At 35.5% G+C, this 21807-nt stretch overlaps 1 long non-coding RNA gene across 5 annotated transcripts; it reads right to left on the minus strand.

Moving 5' to 3' along the window:
* Positions 1–1045: 1045 nt before the first annotated feature.
* On the minus strand, positions 1046–21807 carry LOC146731994 (uncharacterized). Of its 5 annotated transcripts, none has more exons than XR_014927063.1 (4): positions 21787–21807; positions 6457–6746; positions 2879–2929; positions 1046–2536 (listed from the first exon to the last, which is right to left on the minus strand). It is a non-coding gene; the product is annotated as an uncharacterized LOC146731994 (long non-coding RNA). The 5 variants fall into 5 exon arrangements; XR_014927059.1 differs by lacking the exons at positions 6457–6746; positions 21787–21807 and adding exons at positions 6934–7141; positions 9167–9319; XR_014927060.1 differs by lacking the exons at positions 6457–6746; positions 21787–21807 and adding exons at positions 6934–7144; positions 9167–9307.

The raw sequence follows: 21807 nt of genomic DNA on the forward strand, positions 1-21807 counted from the left end.
GCTTACCGATATCACTGAATTTTTTAAATAGAACTAGCATAGCATTCAATTTTCGCTAGAAGATACAAATGAAAATTAAAGTTACTCATACTATGTTACCCGTGTCCATTTTAGTTATTTTTTGGGGTATATTCTGTTTAAAAATCTGCGATAAGAATAGATTCGTTAATACATTGAATGACGCCTGCTGTCGCTTCGCTGTGATTTTGCGTTCCATATGGGCTTATTGCATGCCATATACACTGTTTTTTTTACCAAAGTTTTTTCCATAAAGTACATATCTTTGCACTTAATTGGATCCAGTCAACATTCTTTTACAGTTTATGGGAAATTAATAGATGTAAATATCCAACTTGGGACATCTATGTTGTATTTAATGATATGCAAATTTTATTAATGCAATCTTTCAATTTAACATCTCTAAATACGTCATGGTAAACACCTAGCTATCAACACTCTCCAAGAACAGCAACAAAAACTCACATATCATTGGAGTTTATATTACAAAGATAACATTTGTTTTAAATTTTAAACAACAGAAATTTCCAAATAAAGTTATTCGGCAGATTCTGCAGTCATGTCACATGCCATCCAATCGAAATACTCGTTATAAATGGCAATTAAATGACTGCATTACTCCTCTAAAGAAAAACAAATGTATCCACTAATGTGATTCGCCCATCATTTAGTATAAATGACTGCTAACAATGCATTTTCCACAATCCCTTTATAATTTACCATTCTCGAGTTTCATTGGAAATTATTTTTGTTGTGTGGAACAATCTTCTAGGTATTGGCTACAATTGTCCCATACTGAACAGCCAGTGACATAACGAGTAAATACTTCCACGTCAACCTCGGCTGATAAATGTATTTCATTATATTGATTCCCGGTAGGTCAGAAAAATTCCATTTATAAAATACTTATCTGATTTAGTAAAAGTGTTTTTGTAACTATAACTATGCCTACCCGCCATACACTTGTGTTTCACACTTCAACGCAAGTATACCCTCTTCCCAGAAAATTTATTAAATAACACTATGGTCTAGCAATGTTTTCATTTTATTCTGAGATCATTTTTGATTAATAAAACATGCTATAAAATGAATTGAAACTTCATTTATCCCCCCCCCACACACACACACACTTTCTGGAAAAGTTGCAACAGTAACTTACCAAGTAAATCTAGAGAAACAATGTATCAAATTTTGAAAGTGCTGGGCCTCATCTATTTTTTCGCCGACAGCAAAGCACCTGGTCATCATTCCAGTGCTATACAATACATTTTCACTGCCAGGATCATACAATATTTTCATCAGTTGTCCCTGCCAGAATTGTACAATTTGTTGACACTTGGTCTATGTGCCAGTACTATATGCTTATTATTCCTGATTTAATATACCTGACAGCTGCCCGATTTATCAATATTTTATACCTGCTCACTATGCCTGCATTTTTTCACTGGACTACTATCATTTTGTTGGGCATTCCACGCAAGTTCCATTTGCTAAAGCTCAGTCAACTAAATGTTGAACTCTTAACATTTAATATAGAACTCTAAGGGATGGACTATTGGATTTTGGGAGGGTGGTCATAATTCGAAAAAATAAATTTAGATAAATAATCTTTAAAAAAATAATCACAGCAATACTTTCGGGAAAAAAATAATTTGAGAGAGGTGACTGAAAAAAAAACTAAAGTTGTTAGTTTATATATGCACTTTATTTCAACAAAATCAATTGATGTTCCACTTCGGGGATTTTGGAAACAAAAAATATTGTAAACATATTCTGTGTAAAAAAAAAATTGGAATTTGGATAGTAAAAAAAAAAATTTCCTTGGTCTGACCCCTCCCAAGATCTAATGGTCCATCCCTAATACTAATTATTGTCTCTCAAACAGTTACATACAGTTTTGCGGTTCATTTTTTCTCCTGAGAAATACTGTCTACCAAAACACAAACATGTTTTTGTGTGTATAGCTTGTTTACAACATTTATTATTATTAATGATATCATGAAAACTTGATGACGTTTTTTCTGGATCCATGTACTTTATTAATACTTTATTAATATTGAAACTAGTTTAAGACCACAAACTAGAACTGTACATGTATATAAAGAATTAGAAAGTAAAATTTGTTGTCACAGGTACTGTCCATGCCACAAACTGGTTAAATTATATGTTGCATTTTTTAATGACGGCTAGCGAAGACAGTGTCATTCATGACTTGTTAGCTGTGGTATACTAAAATACAACACGATTTTTAGAAAGAAGGTCTAATATTATAACAAAGACACATAACACAGAATTTGTCTTAAAATTTGCCATTGACATTCACGAGTGTAATTCACAAAACAACGTAACTTCAAATATGTATGAAGTGATTCTGGTTGTTGTTGACACTGTCTTGTCTAAAATTGTATTAGCAAAGACATTTCTTCCCCCACCCCTTTTTTTCTTGTTCCCTGTCCCGACAACGGCTCCTGCTATTGTGCTATTGGATGTGACAGTGACTACTAGTTGAACGTTCAGCCTGGAATTTGGAAAAAAATAGACATAACATTGTTATTATAAATCAAACCATATAACAGATATAACAAATAATTAATACGTGTCGGTTCATTTGCTGAAGTTAATATTTTTATCATAAGTAAAAGCTACGCCGAATTCGTTAGACAATCGTGTCAACATATTTCATGTGTGTTGTGAAACCCATATAGAACATGATAAATAATTATTCAATGTCATGATGACATCACTCCGACTCACTCAACAACGTCATAAACAAAAGAAAACAATAACATATGTATTAATATCACAAACTTGCTGTATTTTATGTACGAAGTATGTGAACTGCTTGTGTGCGTAAACGTACTGTTGGGCGTGCCGCAGTTAATACAGGTTGACTTCTGGCAAAACGTTCAGCCTGGAATTTGGATAAAATAGACATAACATTGTTATTATAAATCAAATCACATAACAAATAATTAATATGTGTCGGTTCATTTGCTGAAAATAATATTTTCATCATGAGAAAATCGTGTCAACATATGTCATGTGTGTTGTGAAACCCATATAGAACATGATAAATAATTATTCAGATTCATGGTGACATCACTCCGACTCACTCAACAACGTCATAAACAAAAGAAAACATAAAATATATGTATTAATATCACAAACTTGCTGTATTTGATGTATGAAGTATGTGAACTGCTGTGTTGCTTGTATGCATAAACGTAGACCACTATAATGTATATTATGTGCGGGAAATACGGGCGATTCCAGACCTCCGACCATGGATTGCATTTCATGAAAAATTGATATCAAATAAAGCTTAGAAAGAACTCTCGTGTGCTGACGGTATTGGAGGCATGACAAACAAATACTGTATTTATTACTATATTAGAAGCACATAAAGCATTGTGTTTATCGCAGGCAAAATCATTTAAACATGTCTTGTTTTGACCATAGACTTGTCTTTGTCTAGACTTGCTTGCAGTCTGTTACGATTCCGATGAAAAATTATTGAAAAATAAATATAATTGCGTAAACGAAGAGTGGACGCAAAAGTCATATGACCGCGAAATCCCAACAGAATTGCCATCAGTGTAAGCGCCCTCGCATTACCGGCCAGATTTGGGCTTGTAAATTTGCATATTTGTCATACGGTGGGTGGAGCAGCCGAGCCACGGGTCATACCACAACTTCTCGCTGAAGGCTTTGGTATCCTAATTTATCTTTATTTTTCAAAAATTTTCCAACAGACTGCAAGCAAGTCTAGTCTTTGTCCTTTATTTGTACAGTAAGCATATGTGCTTCCAAGAGAGCAAATGATTAGGATGGGTCCAAGAACCTAATGAAATAATGACCATATGTGATGACTTAATATTTTAGTCATATACGTTGTCAGACCACAAACTTATAGCACCAGTTGCATGTCTCTCTCTGCAACAGTACTTAATACATTACAGTTATGCATATTAAGAAACACAAGTAACTAACAGGTCATTAATACAGTGGCACCTCGCTAAGTCGCGGGTGTCGGGATCCAAGCAAAAACCGCGACTTATCGAGGGACCTCGTGAAAGAGTGAGGCCGTGCATTCAAAAACATAAAAAGCACATATAAACCCTCGGTTTAGTTAATTGATGTATCATCACATGTGTCAGGCAGTGTTCAAATAAAATCATGACTATGTTTGCTGTAAACACAGCAGTGATGCAGTTTATTTTGTTTGTGTCCCATAGTATGTTGCTCGTTTGCTTTTGCTTGTGACTTCGACGGTAACAGCTTCCAATATGAACCAGTTTCATCGCAATTATAAACTAGTTTGTCAAAATAACCACCTTCATAGATAATTTCTCTCGGTTTTTCGGGAAAAGTTCTGACAGCGTCCATGTTCGCAGATCGAGCTTTGCCTTGGATTTCAACTCTGAAATAATCAGGTCTGTGGATTATCTAAACGCGTCTATGTACCTAGTTTTATTAACATTTGCTCAGTGATAGGCAAGATATCTGTGGAGCACCTAAATTAGGTAATTAGTAAGTACAAAATTTAACCCTAAACTGAATACGTATATGGCTTACCCCTAAGCATCAACATATGTATGTGCCAAGTTTCATTCAATCTGATGAGTGGTTGAGATATAGGTGGAAAAGTTCAATATTGACTAATTTATATGCAAATTAGGCAATTATTATGCACGATTTGAGTATTATCTTAGAGTGTCTATGTACCATGTTTCATTAATGGTACTTGAAAAGCAAGTGAAAATGTTTAAAATTAATATGCAAATTAGGTGATAATACCTAATCAGGTCTGCGCATTATCCCAGAGCTTCTATGTACCAAGTTTCATTGCAACCGTTCAATGGTACATGAGAAACAAGTGAAAATACTTAAATTTGGTTAATTGATATGCAAATTAGATAATTATTATGCAAAGATTTAAATTAAAATATAATCAGATCTGTGCATTATCCCAGAGCACCCATGTACCACTTTTTATTAGTCCCCGTTCGGACGCAGTCCGAAAACGGGGACTTATGTTTTGCCCTGTGTGCGTCCGTGCGTCCGTGCGTCCGTGCGTCCGTGATCACCTGTATCTCGAACATGCATGGACCGATTGAGTTCAAACTTCACTCATACATCACACATTATATGGGACATATGCACATGCATTTTTTTCATGATCCGATTAACGATAGCCGAATAGCGGCCATTTTAAGGCCGAAAATGCATCAAAATCGCACATTTTCACCATTCCGGACCCGGATCTCAGTTATGCATGGACGGATTTTGTTCAAATTTGGTACATACATTAAACATAATAGGACCTTGATGCACGTCATTTTTTTTTTGGATCGGGTTCGAAATGGCCGACTGGCGGCCATTTTGTTTTAAAGAATTCAGTTCTGGATCCGTATCTGAGACATGCTTGGATTGATCGAGTTCAAACTTCACACACACAAGGTACATCATGTCACAAATATGTATGTGCATTTGTTTCATGATCTCATTAACGATAGCCAAATGGCGGCCGCTTTAAGGCCGAAAATGCATTGAAATCGCACATTTTCACCATTCCGGACCCGGATCTCAGTTATGCATGGACGGATTTCATTCAAACTTGGTACATACATTAAACATAATAGGACCTTGATGCACGTCATTTTTTTTTTTCGGATCAAGTTCGAAATAGCCGACTGGCGGCCATTTTGTTTTAAAGAATTCAGTTCTGGATCCGTATCCGAGACATGCTTGGATTGAGCGAGTTCAAACTTCACACACACAAGGTACATCATGTCACAAATATGTATGTGCATTTGTATCATGATCTCATTAACGATAGCCAAATGGCGGCCGCTTTAAGGCCGAAAATGCATTGAAATCGCACATTTTCACCATTCCGGACCCGTATCTCAGTTATGCATGGATGGATTTCATTCAAACTTGGTACATACATTAAACATAATAGGACCTTGATGCACGTCTTTTTTTTTTCGGATCAAGTTCGAAATGGCCGACTGGCGGCCATTTTGTTAAAGAATTCAGTTCTGGATCCGTATCCAAGACATGTCTGGATTGATCAAGTTCAAACTTCACACACACATGGTACATCATGTCACAAATAGATATGTGCCTTTGTTTCATGATCTGCTTAACAATAGCGAAATGATGGCCATTTTAAGGCCGAAAATGCATCAAAATCACGTATTTTCACAATTCCAGAACCGGATCTCAGTCATGCATGGATGGATTTTGTTCAGATTTAGCACAATGTGTTGTACATATGCAGGTGCATTTCGGTCATGATCTGCTTTGAATGTATATGTCACTCAAATATGAACGGAACGGGGACGTGTCATTGACAATGACTTGTTGAAATCTGTTTTATAGTACATTAAAAGCAAGTGAAAATGCGAAACGTCGATGCGTTGTGCAACTCACCTGCTCACTTCGCTTGATTTTGAATCTACACTCATTCACAAACGTTTCACAGTTGTATTTCAGAAGATCATATTTTATACGTGAACCTACGGCTTTCTCAGCAGCCAATATCATTTCTTTTTTTTTTCAGAAGCTTTGCGTTTAAACTGTTATTGTTGACCCTAATCTTGTCGTAGTTGCTCGCAAGATCTGCAAGTCGTTCCTTTTTTACCTCGACAGAATCAACAATGTTAACTTTGTGTAGTGTACTCACAATATTTCACGAACCATACTCCTATTTATCACCTGGTCTGAAAGTGTCAGATAATAATCTAGCTTTATTATAAATATCACAAGTGTATCAACATTAACGTTTATCGCGCTGGATTTAATTGAATCGTTTCCAACTGGTGATCATTCAATGACAAGTTGTATCATCAAATCAAATCATCTACATAAATAAGATGTTGATAGTCATAAATTATTGTTATGACTTACCACTCCTTCCACCTCTCTCACAGTTGTGAGCACAGGACTTTCATTTGGCATAAGGTGTATCACCATATCCTCTCCCGTTGAGTCACAGTTAGTTATCACTCCCCAATGCGTGTAAGACTCGTCTTCATTCCATAACTCAACTGCATCGCCAATGTAATATTCAAAGTCGTCAGACTTGCAATTGCTTGTCAGCCTCCACGACTCCATTCTACTAAAACATATATATATACATAATTCGTGTTGGACAATTTCTTTGTTACAGATTAGTTAAAGTGTGGCTGCCATCGCGTAGAGCGTTGTCTAAACAAACTATATAATATCAACAAGTTCATTTCAAACCTTAGTCCAAAGAGAATCTGGTGATCTATCTAATGTAGTTTTGTTCATATTGTATCTCCCCAAATCCTCGATTAAATACAATAACTACATCCATGACGATATTGTCAACCATGATTGTACCTGACCGGTCAATCCAAGGAAGATGTAGAAGGGATCGACTAGAGCAATAACTAGAGATCTGATTCTAGGGCGGCAGCACACAAGGAGTACGCCAGTTAGGAAAAAGATGTGGTTTACTGGTGGATATTCAAACATGGTAGGTTGTATGCACACATGACCACATCTAAATCTGTGTTGGAGAAATGTACTCATTGCTGTACTGCGCCGGGTGTATTGAGAACCATTTCGAGCACAACTCATCATAATCATTAATATACAGGGTATACCTACGTAGTGCATAAGTTTGCAGTTCAAATCTAGCAGAAAGAAGCCAATAAATTAACTAAAGTAAATATTAAAAAAAAAACAATTAACCAAAATAAAATGGAAAAGTCACCATTCAATTCGTCGGTATAAATAAACGTTTTAAGTAACAAAAATGATTGTTATTACACTAACGGTGGAAAGTATTATCTAAAATAATAATGTTTATATAATTAAAGGATGGTGGTCGTCGTGCCATGTCCTGTTCGATATGGGACTCAGAGCGACATATACAACGCATGTAAAATACATTATTTATTTACATGAAATTCGAACACGCGCTGCGTGACGACCACCGCGCTTTAACTAGTTTTCCTGGAACAACAAGCTGTATACGTTTCCTTGTTATTATACAATACATAATTGAGATAGTGCATTTTTATTCAGTTAGTGTATTCAGGGGGTTACTATTAAATAATCAGAGTGGAAACATATTTACATATTTACTCCCGTCCGAAAGTATCTAATGGTTGACCCTTAACAACGTACGTAACCTTGTCCATATTACATCTGGTATACCATGCTACTACTTAAATAAGTGTATATGAACTTGAAGAATGAAATTTTGGTTTTAAGGCAAATATTCTATGTCTCTTTCTAAAAACATAAAGTTATAGACAGCATTTCTATGTTACATTCGATTATTATGTGTCTTGTCCCGACAAACAAGAATACAAAAGTTTCCAATTTACAGCTATTCAGTCGCACTGTAGTTGTCGTTGGTTGGTAAAAATATATAGAGTTGTGAAACTACGAAAAGTTTCGTCGTAAATTTGTGTCGGAAACTCCCCAAGTCATTGAATAATTCACACCAACGCAGTCTATGACCTTTGACCGTCCATGGTTATGGTTTCTTTTTTGTGTGACTCCGCCATGGCACTATGGTAACCATATTAGTAAACGTTCACATTGAGCCACGAAAATTAGTCTTAATTTTTTTAATTTGACAATTTCGGGCACCGACATGTTGTTATTGTATAGAATAGTTTCTCAATAATTCAAGCCCCGGAAGTTCGAACTTGCGCATGAGACATACAGTGAACTGATGCATTCTTAGACACTCCACCCACTAACACCCCCACCCCACCCACTAACACCCCTACCCCACCCCCACAACTGTGCCATAGTTACGGAATAATTACGTCGGCATGAAGGCAGATGTAAAAACGTAATGCCGGCGCCAAGTGGCGAGGTTGTTATAAGTGCATTGGCGTCAATAATCAATAAACAAACAGAAAACAAAGAATAATGAAAGAAGTGTTATTTTAAAAAGAAAAGAAACTTGCTTGAATGAAATTAGCAACAGGGAGATCGCAGAAAAATAAAATACCTTGTGAAATGTTGAAATACAGCAGCTTAACAATGATAAAATCTCTACAAACAATATTCACTAAGATCTGAGAAACTGGGCAATACCCGGACAACTGGAACATTGGTGTATATAACAAACAGTTATATAGAATACGTTTACCTGCAGGTTCTTTGTTGCGCTGTTCAGTCGCACTGTGGTTGTCGATGATTGGTAAAAAGGTATGGGGTTGTGAAACTTGTACAACAACTTTTCTAAGAAAAGTTTTGTCATAAACTTTCCTTGATGTAATCGAAAACTCCCCAAGTCATTGAATAATATACACCAACGCAGTCCATTCACCATCCATTGTTATGGTTTCTACTTTGTGTCACCCAGTACTGCTTGAATAAATTTGATTGGGATAATACAAAATGTTCTATTAATAAACTACGGTGGCCCACAAGTGACAAAATATATTTAATTCATCGCGGCAAAACTATTATTTCTCGGCAAAAGACTATTACTTTGCGGCAAAACTACACAATATGACGACAAAACTCTATTACTTCGCGACAAAACTTTATCACTTCACAGCAAAATTCAATTATTTCACGGCAAATCACTATTACTTCACGGCAAAAGTATATTATTTCACGGCAAAACAATATTACTTCACGGCAAAACACTACTACTTCACGGCAAAACTATATTATTTCACGGCAAACACCATTACTTCACGACAAAACTATATTATTTCACGGCAAAACTCGGTTATTTCACAGCAAAACTTTAATATTACTTCACGGCAAAACTATATTCTTTCACGGCAAAACACAATTACTTTACGGCAAAACTAAATTATTTCACGGCAAAACACTATTCCTTCACGACAAAACTATATTATTTCACGGCAAACACCATTACTTCACGACAAAACTATATTATTTCACGGCAAAACACTATAATTACTTCACGGCAAAACTCCACAATTTGAAGGCAAAACTTTAATTAGTTGCGGCAAAGCCATGTTACTTCGCAACAAACACAAAATAAAGTTTATAAAAATACCAGCTTGAAGAATATTAGTTGTTGTTTCAAATTTCGCCGAAGCCTTACCTGTATTTTACCGATATATGCAGAATAATTCAAGAAAACTACACAAATTGACTACATTAACGAATATTCTAACGGTCAACGGAATGCTCAGCACAGTTGGAGGCGTGGCCTATTCAGAATGTGTCAAGAAAACCAATCACAAGACTGGTTACGAACCACTGCGATTTCACGAAACGGTAATCTGTGTTTTATGAATTTTTATAGATTTAATTTTTCATTCTTTGCATCTGATTGTTCCAGTTTAAAAATTATGGGCTCGCTGGAGTCTTCATCCCTTGTCTATTTCTTACATAAATACCAGCCGATAAACCACCCCACCCCACCCCACCCCCAATCACAGAGACTGCGTACAGTCATTGATTATATAGTTCATGGGCTCCCTGTGGTTTCTGTCAAAAGAAGCATGCTGCGCCACTCTGTAGCGCAAACCACATGCTCAAACAAACTGACCCTTCGAGGTACTTGGATAGCGTTCCCAGTTGTGTTGGATATTAACACGAAGCGCGGCATTGCTATGCATACGATGTTGCAGCAGACAGCGGTAGTGATCACAGTTACTTCCAGTGGTCATCCTATATTAAAACATTACACCACGTGCATTCTTGCTAAAAAATAATAGGCCCCCAAGGCTGGCAGCACATTGGCAAACCATACCCCCTCTTTCGGACGCAATGTAAATTTAGTACCCCCGAGAGCAGACATATTGAAGAAAAAAACACCACCGGAGTGAAGCCATCCGCCAGTCAGAGTAGTCGCCAAGCGCATCCGCCAGTCAAATTTTTTTCTGTTCATACAAAATAAAAAAAGTTACCTCTTTTTATAATCGCTGGTTCATATGGCTGTGGAAACCATTAAAAAATATTTTTCGTAAACATGACATTGACAATTTTTAGATAAAATTCATAAAACACGCTTACATTATCTAGCAATAAATAATCTTCAGTATCTATATAGTATAGAAATTATTTCAGACCTTTGGCACAATCATTATTTTGGTTGGAATTTGCAGTCAAAATGACGATGTTTAGATTCATATAACACGCTAACATTCCTCCCGACTTCAGGCGATCACAACCACAGTTTGAAAATCGATACACACGAACTAACTAGTAATAAATAATCTCCAGTATCAGTATTATAAGGAAAGTATTTCAGACCATTGGTACAATCATTATTTTGGTTGGAATTTCGGGTCAAAATGACGATTTTTAAGTCAAATTTATAAAACACGCTAACATACCTCCGGAATTCGGGCGATTACAACCACAGTTTGAAAATCGATACACACAAACTAACTAGTAATATATAATCTCCAGTATCTATATAGTATAGAAAATATTTCAGACCTTTGGCACAATCATTATTTTGGTTGCAATTTGGGGTCAAAATGACGATTTTTAGTACAAATTCATAAAACACGCTAACATTCCTCCCGACTTCAGGCGATCATAACCGCAGTTTAAACATCTATATACACGAACTAACTAGTAATACATAATCTCCAGTATCTATATAGTATAGAAATTATTTCAGACCTTTGGCACAATCATTATTATGGTTGGAATTTGGGGTCAAAATAACGATTTTTAGATTAAATTTATAAAACACGCTACAATTACAAAGGTAATATTATATTGGCTTCAAAGCCCGGTAAAGTAAAGGAATTCTCGACAAACAACCAAAAAGTTGGAGATCTATTACAAGGCTTGCCCGATACATTCGTTGCTATTGTGGACGATGTAACAGTCACATACACGTTTGTACGTGCTGGACCTGCAAGTAAAGTAATTAGATTTCATATATATTTCCATACAATTAAGTCCCTTTTCTGCTGCTCTGTTCATTTCCTTCATTGAATTTTTAGTTAACAACTTTGAAAATGTCAACTTTACTCCCACTACCCGGCCAATATGCAATATGTCTTTACCCACAGCATATCTCGCAACTATTTGGCTACATAAAGTTGTGCCATAACGTTCCACGTTCGTACTATTCTAGTAACAGTTTAATTTTCTTTGCGTCAATTTTTTCACCGCAATTGACAACTCTTTCGTATCTCTCTCTCCTCTCTTGGTTTTTATTTCGTATCTTAGTTTAAATCTACTTTTCACTGAAATCTTGCCGAACATTTTTCCCATTTCAACGTTATTTTTTACAACTATGATCGGGATATCTTTCTCCCCTGGGGTTCTTCACACGTGCCAGGGGGAATACAAGACTGTCTCTACATCACGTCCCCTTGAGGTGCGGGATCGGAAAAGTCACTTAAACCTTACAGTCAAATAAGACACACACAACAAAATACGTTTCAGCTCTCATCTTTAGTTGGTCAGTCGAGTACTCTATAAGACACAGCGCCCTGGGGAAAAGTCCCCAAGACTATCGCAAGGTTGACCCAAGACTCTCCTAGACTGCGTCAAGACTAGCCCAAGACTGCGTCCCTCCTCGTGTACTCGCCAAGACCAACTAAAACAACTTTATTCACTTACAAAGCCTTAACCAATTACAAAGAAGTATTAAGACTCTAGGGCGTAACCTTCAATCATAAAGCCAATCACACTAAGTACTGAACACGTCATATCTTTTGATTAAATTGTTCACTATATCACTAACTGCGAATACCAACTGTCAAAAATAGTAGTTCGGATAGCGACGGTTATATCGTAATTAGTTCCAAATCATTGAACCAAGTTCCATCCAGAATCTCGCATGGGCCTAAACGATGACAGATATAATGTCTATTCGCTAGTAATCAGCCAAACAAGTCGATCAACAGATACGCAAAACAAATTCATCACACAACCCTAAACTACGATGTTTTCGGATCTGCCACGCTGGTTCCCGCCTTCAAGTTCATTTATTCTTTGTTACATTTCTCCGTTTAGTGTGAAAATCAACATCTTGGTTCTCCGTGATTACATTGGTTTGAATCTCTCCATCTAAACTGAAATTGCCCACTTGCTAATCGGCTTTTAACCTTTTAAAAATGCTCAACACATCCTATACAACGTAGCTTTAGTTTCTTTCAAAAAAAGTTATTTTTAATTAATATTGATTTTCGTATATTTAGTAAATAATAATCTTCGTCTACACTTGTAATTTGTCACAATTCCACCCACCCACTTGTGAAAACCACGTTTTCAATTTTATTCATTCATTGTTTCATTCATTCATTACAGTGCAAGCAACAAACAAAAGTTATCTTTTTTTTATAACAGGTTTTCCCGCATGCATCTCCATTCAATTACAGTCGGGAGACTATCACAGCACATTTTCATTCACCAGTGGTTAGCTTACCAGATGTGCAGACCAGCCCAAACAAACGTCGTGTTGCTGTAAAGGCTAAAGTCAAAGAAGTATGTATTTTCTCCCTTGGCCAAAAAATATTAAAAATAGTTTTTACTTTTTACTTTTTGTCATAACAAACTAGTAAAATTTTCAGCTCACCATGTAATCATCTCAAATAAGAAACTGTTTGCTAGTAAGTTTGATAAAAGTATAAAACCTGATTTATCAGCTACAGCTTAAACTATTATTTTGGTCAATTTAAAATGTTTACATTTCTAATCTTTCATGTGTGTAACATAGGTCAAAGATATGGTTGTAGGACCACACTACAAAAGAAGGTTGGTAGTCCTAACAGATGGGTTTGATAGAACAGTAGAAATGAAGTTGTGGGGCAAACATGCCGAAAGTTGTACTCTCACTGCCAATGAGGTTGTTTTAGCCAAACCACTAGAAGTCAGTTTGTTTAACAAGAACAAGCCAAGTCTGGATACCACTCAAGATACCTCTATAGAGGCAAGTATTCTACTGTTTCTTGCTAATTTCAATATGTTCTTTTATATAAACAAACATATCCCAAATATATTATACATTTTTACATCCTACAATGCTTAGGCCATATTGCTTTGAACCTAACATGCATATCACCGGTTCATTAATACAATTATTAAATTGTTAATTTCTAGATAGAAGACATGAATCAAGATGAAAAGCCAAAACCCGAAAATGTTAAAGTCATTGCATTTACTGACAAGTAAGTTTGTAAAGAGTTTATTTATACTGTACTCCCATTAACTGAATACAATTATAGCAAAAAACATGCTACACTTAATATCTAGCCCAATTCATTGCACTGATTACCATAAAATCAATCAGATGCACACACATTGTCTTTAAACCAAAATACACTTATACCATCAGAGAAACGAAAGTAATTTTTGTAAACCTTATCCAACAACATAAAGCTGACAAAACATTTATATTAATTGTAAGCATAAATCATAAAGGTACTCTACAATATAGCCATAGTTCATTAAAGTGGTTTCCTGTACACTTCTCAAATTACACATAATGTGTATATTTTGCATTCTTTGTTGCATCTGAAATACCAGTTTTCCTTTACTAGCTTGTATTTTCTTCGCTATATTTCTCATGTTTCTAGTGAAATACTTACTGAAGATGGTTGTGCATTGAAGAATGATTTGCCGTTCTCGGTGAAACTAACTAACCATCACTGGAAATGCAATTATCGAAGTTCATGAAGATTAAGAAGCACTGTAAGTTTAACTTTTGGTAAAAAAGTTGTTATTGTTTATTTCTTAATAATTTTTAGACCATGCAAAGAAAACACACCAATGGACGCTAAAAATCTAATGAGCCACAACAAAAAATGTTTATATTTAAGTTACTAGTGAGTTGGTTAATTAATCGTTTCTGCATGGTTGTTTACCAAACAAAAGTAATGTTTTATTCTTTAGTTTTCACAGGGAAGCCATAGAACTGTTATTACAAACCTTATTGGTCCCTTGAAGAGCTGCAACAACAAATGGCAGGTCAAATTTTTGGAGGTGTTTTTGAAGTTTAGAATAGTCTTTATTAACAATTTTTAGGTACTTTATTATATTTCCCCAACAATAACCATGTTATATATTTCTGAACAACATTACAAGAGTTGCTACATTGTTGTATTTCTGAACATTACAAGTAAATAACACTTCTTACATTGTTGTATTTCTGAACATAAGTAAATAACTGTTGCTACATTGTTCTATTTCCGAACATTACAAGTGAATAACACTTGTTACATTGCATTTCCGAACAACATTACAAGTAAATAAGTTACATCTCAGAATAAATATAATATTTACAATCAAATAGAGTTGCTTGTTTCCATTTTTTAACTAACTCTGGTTTAGGCGGGTCACATCAGCACTATTTATTGCTTCTTCCAAAGCAATAAGTAGTACGCAAGGACATACAGGCTTAAGTGGTACCAGGCGCTCACTCCTTCAACACAACTCTGCTTACCGATATCACTGAATTTTTTAAATAGAACTAGCATAGCATTCAATTTTCGCTAGAAGATACAAATGAAAATTAAAGTTACTCATACTATGTTACCCCTGTCCATTTTAGTTATTTTTTGGGGTATATTCTGTTTAAAAATCTGCGATAAGAATAGATTCGTTAATACATTGAATGACGCCTGCTACCGCTTCGCTGTGATTTTGCGTTCCATATGGGCTTATTGCATGCCATATACACTGTTTTTTTTACCAAAGTTTTTTCCATAAAGTACATATCTTTGCACTTAATTGGATCCAGTCAACATTCTTTTACAGTTTATGAGAAATTAATAGATGTACATATCCAACTTGGGACATCTATGTTGTATTTAACGATATGCAAATTTCATTAATGCAATCTTTCAATTTAACATCTCCAAATACGTCATGGTAAACACCTAGCTAGCAACACTCCCCAAGAACAGCAACAAAAACTCACATATCATTGGAGTTTATATTACAAAGATAACATTTGTTTTAAATTTTAAACAACAGAAATTTCCAAATAAAGTTATTCGACAGATTCTGCAGTCATGTCACATGCCATCCAATCGAAATATTCGTTATAAATGGTAATTAAATGACTGCATTACTCCTCTAAAGTAAAACAAATGTATCCACTGATGTGATTCGTCCATCATTTAGTATAAATGACTGATAACAATGCCTTTTTCTGCAATCCCCTTTATAATTTACCATTCCTGTGTTCCATTGGAAATTATTTTTGTTGTGTGAAACAATCTTCTAGGTATTGTCTACAATTGTCCCATACTGAACAGCCAGTGACATAACGAGTAATTACTTCAACCTCAATCTGCTGATAAATGTATTTCATTATATTGATTCCTGGTAGGGCAGACAAATTCCATTCATAAAATACTTATCTGATTTAGTAAAAGTGTTTTTGTAACTATAACTAAGTCTACTCACCACACACTTGTGTTTCACACTTCATGCTATAAAACATGCTATAAAATTAATTGAAACTTCATTTCATCCCCCCCCCCCACACACACACTTTCTGGAAAAGTTGCAACAGTAACTTACCAAGTAAATCTAAAGAAACAATGTATCAAATTTTGGAAGTACAGGGCCTTATTTATTTTTTCGCACCTGGTCATCATTCCAGTGCTATACAATACATTTTCACTGCCAGAATTATACAATATTTTTATCAGTTGTCCTTGCCAGAATTGTACAACTTTTTGACACTTGGTCTCTGTGCCAGTATTATATGCTTACTATTCCTGATTTAATATACCTGACAACTGCCCGATTTATGAATATTTTATACCTGCTCACCATGCCTGCATTTTTTCACTGGACTACCCTCATTTTTTTGGGCATTCCACGCAAGTTCCATTTGCTAAAGCTCAGTCAACTAAATATTGAACTCTTAACATTTAATATAGAACTCTAAGGGATAGACCATTAGATTTTGGGAGGGGTGGTCGCAATTCGAAAAAAGAAATAATTTAGATAAGGCCACACCGACTTAATTTTATGGATGACATCCGCGCGCGCATTAGTTTTAGCCTGTTCTCAAAAAAAAAAAAAAAAAAATCCGACGACGAGTCTCCACATATCGGTTTTCTGTCCGGAACTAGCTGACTCATATTGTCGCAAAGCGCCGCCTTGTCGTAAAACTCGTTTTGGACTACCTCCAAACGTGCCAATTTTGTCGTAAATGATCTTCTGCACATGCGTATTGCGTTGCCGGGAATTCCAACATGGCGACTACGCCACCAAAATACGTGAGCATAAAAGTTCAGAGAAAAAACGGAGGGATTGTTGTTGACTGGTACGCAATTGACGTCGGCCAGGAAGAGTCCTATGGATTTAGCAGGATTTTTTTTTGGCAAGATTTTTTTTTCGCCCTCTCGCATTAGTTTTGGGGTCTCCAGAGGATGTCATCCATAAAATTAAATCAGTGTAGCCTAAAAAATCTTTAAAAAAATAATCACAGCAATACTTTCGGGGGAAAAAATAATTTGAGAGAGGTGACTGAAAAAGACCCAAAGTTGTTAATTTATATATGCACTTTATTTCAACAAAATCAATTGATGTTCCACTTCGGGGATTTTGTAGAAAAAATAAATAATGTAAACATATTCTGTGTACAAAAAATTAAATTAGGAATTTGGATAGTAAAAAAAATCTCCTTGGTCTGTCCCCCCCTTCCAAGATCTAATGGTCCATCCCTAATGCTATTTATTATCGCTCAAACAGTTGTATAGCTTGTTTACAACATTTATTAATATTAATGATATCATGAAAATTGATGACGTTTTTCTGGATCCATGCACTTTATTAATATTGAAACTAATCTAAGACCACAAACATTTTTGTCACGGGTACTGTCATGCCACAAACTGATTAAACTCCTGACAACGGCTCCTGCTATTGGGCGTGCCACAGTTAATAGAGGTTGCCTTCTGGCAAAACGTTCAGCCTGGAATCTGGATAAAATAGACATAACATTGTTATTATAAATCAAATCACATAACAAATAATTAATAAGTGTCGGTTAATTTGCTGAAAATAATATTTTCATCATAAGAAAATCGTGTCAACATATTGCATGCGTGTTGTGAAACCCATATAGAACACGATACATAATTATTCAGATTCAGGGTGACATCACTCCGACTCACTCAACAACGTCATAAACAAAAGAAAACATATAACATATGTATTAATATCACAAACTTGCTGTATTTGATGTATGAAGTATGTGAACTGCTGTGTTGCTTGTATGCATAAACGTAGACCACTATAATGTGTATTACGTGCGGGAAATACGGGCGATTCCAGACTTCCGACCATGGATTGCATTTCAGGAGAAATTGATATCAAAGAAAGCTTAGAAAGAACTCTCGTGTGCTGAAGGTATTGGAGGCATGAACAACAAATACTGTATTAATTACTATATAAAACATAAAGCATTGTGCTTATTGCATGCAAAATCATTTAAACTTGTCTTGTTTTGACCATAGACTTGTCTTTGTCTAGACTTGCTTGCAGTCTGTTGTGATTCCGATGAAAAATTATTGAAAAATAAATATAATTGCGTAAACGAAGAGTGGACGCAAAAGTCATATGACCGCGAAATCCCAACAGAATTGCCATCAGTGTAAGCGCCCTCGCATTACCGGCCAGATTTGGGCTTGTAAATTTGCATATTTGTCATACGGTGGGTGGAGCAGCCGAGCCACGGGTCATACCACAACTTCTCGCTGAAGGCTTTGGTATCCTAATTTATCTTTATTTTTCAAAAATTTTCCATCGGAATCGCAACAGACTGCAAGCAAGTCTAGTCTTTGTCCTTTATTTGTACAGTAAGCATATGTGCTTCCAATAAAGCAAATGATTAGGATGGGTCCAAGAACCTAATGAAATAATGACCATATATGATGACTTAATATTTTCGTCATATACCTTGTCAGACCACAAACTTATAGCACCAGTTGCATGTCTCTCTCTGCAACAGTACTTAATACATTACAGTTATGCATATTAAGAAACACAAGTAACTAACAAGTCATTAATACAGTGGCACCTCGCTAAGTCGCGGGTGTCGGGATCCAAGCAAAAACCGCGACTTATCGAGAGCCGCGACTTATCGAGGGACCTCGTGAAAGAGTGAGGCCGTGCATTGAAAAACATATAAAAAGTTCATATAAACCCTCGGTTTAGTTAATTGATGTATCATCATACGTGTCAGGCAGTATTCAAATAAAATCATGACTATGTTTGCTGTAAACATTGCAGTGATGCGTTGTTTATTTTGTTTGTTGTCCCATAATATGTTGGTCGTTTGCTGTTGCTTGCGACTTTGACAGTAACAGCTTCCAAAATGAACCAGTTTCATCGCAATTATAAACTAGTTTGTCAAAATAACCACCTTCATAGATAATTTCTCTCAGTTTTTCGGGAAAAGTTCTGACAGCGTCTATGTTCGCAGATCGAGCTTTGCCTTGGATTTCAACTCTGAAATAATCAGGTCTGTGGATTATCTAAACGTGTCTATGTACCTAGTTTTATTAACATTTGATCAGTGATAGGCAAGATATCTGTGGAGCACCTAAATTAGGTAATTAGTAAGTACAAAATTTAACCCTAAACTGAATACGTATATGGCTTACCCCTAAGCATCTATATATGTATGTACCAAGTTTCATTCAATCTGATGAGTGGTTGAGATATAGGTGAAAAAGTTCAATATTGGCTAATTTATATGCAAATTAGGCAATTATTATGCATGATATTATCCTAGAGTGTCTATGTACAATGTTTCATTAATGGTACTTGAAAAGCAAGTGAAAATGTTTAAAATTGGCAAATTAATATGCAAATTAGGTGATAATACCTAATCAGGTCTGCGCATTATCCAAGAGCTTCTATGTACCAAGTATTATTGCAATCCGTTCAATAGTACATGAGAAACAAGTGAAAATACTTAAATTTGGTTAATTGATATGCAAATTAGATATTTATTATGCAAAGATTTCAATTAAAACATAATCAGGTCTGTGCATTATTGAGCACCCATATACCACGTTTTATTGAAATCTGTTTAATCGTACAGTAAAAGCAAGTGAAAATGCGAAACGTCAATGCGTTGTGCAACTCACCTGCTCACTTTGCTTGATGTTGAATCTACACTCATTCACAAACGTTTCACAGTTGTATTTCAGAAGATCAAATGTCACACGTGAACCTACGGCTTTCTCAGCAGCCAATATGATTTTTTTCTTAATTTGGTTAATTAATATGCAAATTAGATAATTATTATGCAAAGATTTCAATTAAAACATAATCAGGTCTGTGCATTATCCCAGAGCACCCATGTACCAAGTTTCATTGAAATCTGTTTAATAGTACATTAAAACCAAGTGAAAATGCGTTGTGCAACTCACCTGCTCACTTCGCTTGATGTTGAGGTACGGGATCGGGAAAGCCACTTAAACCTTACAGTCAAATAAACGCACACAACAAAATACGTTTCAACTCTCGTCTTAGTCGGACAGTCGAGTACTCTATAAGACACAGCGCCCTGGGGAAAAGTCCCCAAGACTATCGCAAGGCTGTCCCAAGACTAGCCCCAGATTGGACTGCCTCAAGACTCGCCCCAAGACTCCTCCGACTCTATCTCTTCTCGTGTACTCGCCAAGACCAACTAAAAACCCTTTATTCATTTTCAAAACCTTAACCAATTACAATGCAGTAAAAAGACTCTAAGGCGTAATCTTCAATCATAAAGCCAATCAAACTAAGTACTGAATACGTCATATCTTTTGATTAATCGTTCACTACATTAATAATTGCGAATACTAACTGTCAGAAATAGTAGTCCGAATAGCGAAGGTTATCTCGCAATTAGTTTCAAATCACTGAGTCGAGTTCCGTCCAGAACCTCAAATGGCCTAAACGATGCCAGACATAACACAGCAATTCGCTAGTAATCAACTAAATAAGTCGGTCAACAGATACGCAAAAACAATTTCATCACAAGTACATGAGAAACAATTGAATATACTTAAATTTTGTTAATTAATATGCAAATTAGATAATTAGTATACAAAGATTTCAATTAAAACATAATCAGGTCTGGTATTATACGAGAGCACCTATGTACCAAGTTTCATTGAAATATGTTCAATAGTACATTAAATGTAAGTGAAAATGCGAAACGTCGATGCGTTGTGCAACTCACCTGCTCACTTCGCTTGATATTGAATCTACAATAATTCACAAACGTTTCACAGTTGCATTTCAGAAGATCATATTTCACACGTGAACCTACGGCTTTCTCAGCAGCCAATATGATTTTTTTCTTAATTTGGTTAATTAATATGCAAATTAGATAATTATTATGCAAAGATTTCAATTAAAACATAATCAGGTCTGTGCATTATCCCAGAGCACCCATGTACCAAGTTTCATTGAAATCTGTTTAATAGTACATTAAAACAAAGTGAAAATGCGTTGTGCAACTCACCTGCTCACTTTTATTGTTGACCCTAATCTTGTCGTAGTTGTTCGCAAGATCTGCAAGTCGTTCCTTTATTACCTAGACAGAATCAACAATGTTAAACTCTGTGTAGTATACTCACAATATTTCACAAACCATACTCCCAAGTGTCAGATAATAAGAGCAAATTCTAGCTTTATTATAAATATCACAAGTGTATCAACATTAACATTTATCGCGTTGAATTTAATTGAATCGTTTCCAACTGGTGATCATTCAATGACAAGTTGTATCATCAAATCAAATCATCTACATAAATAAGAGGATGTTGATAGTCATAAATTATTATTATGACTTACCACTCCTTCCACCTCTCCAAA

This window comes from Saccoglossus kowalevskii, chromosome 18, assembly GCF_978046115.1.
Source record: "Saccoglossus kowalevskii chromosome 18, keSacKowa6.1, whole genome shotgun sequence".
Classification (NCBI taxonomy): domain Eukaryota; kingdom Metazoa; phylum Hemichordata; class Enteropneusta; family Harrimaniidae; genus Saccoglossus; species Saccoglossus kowalevskii.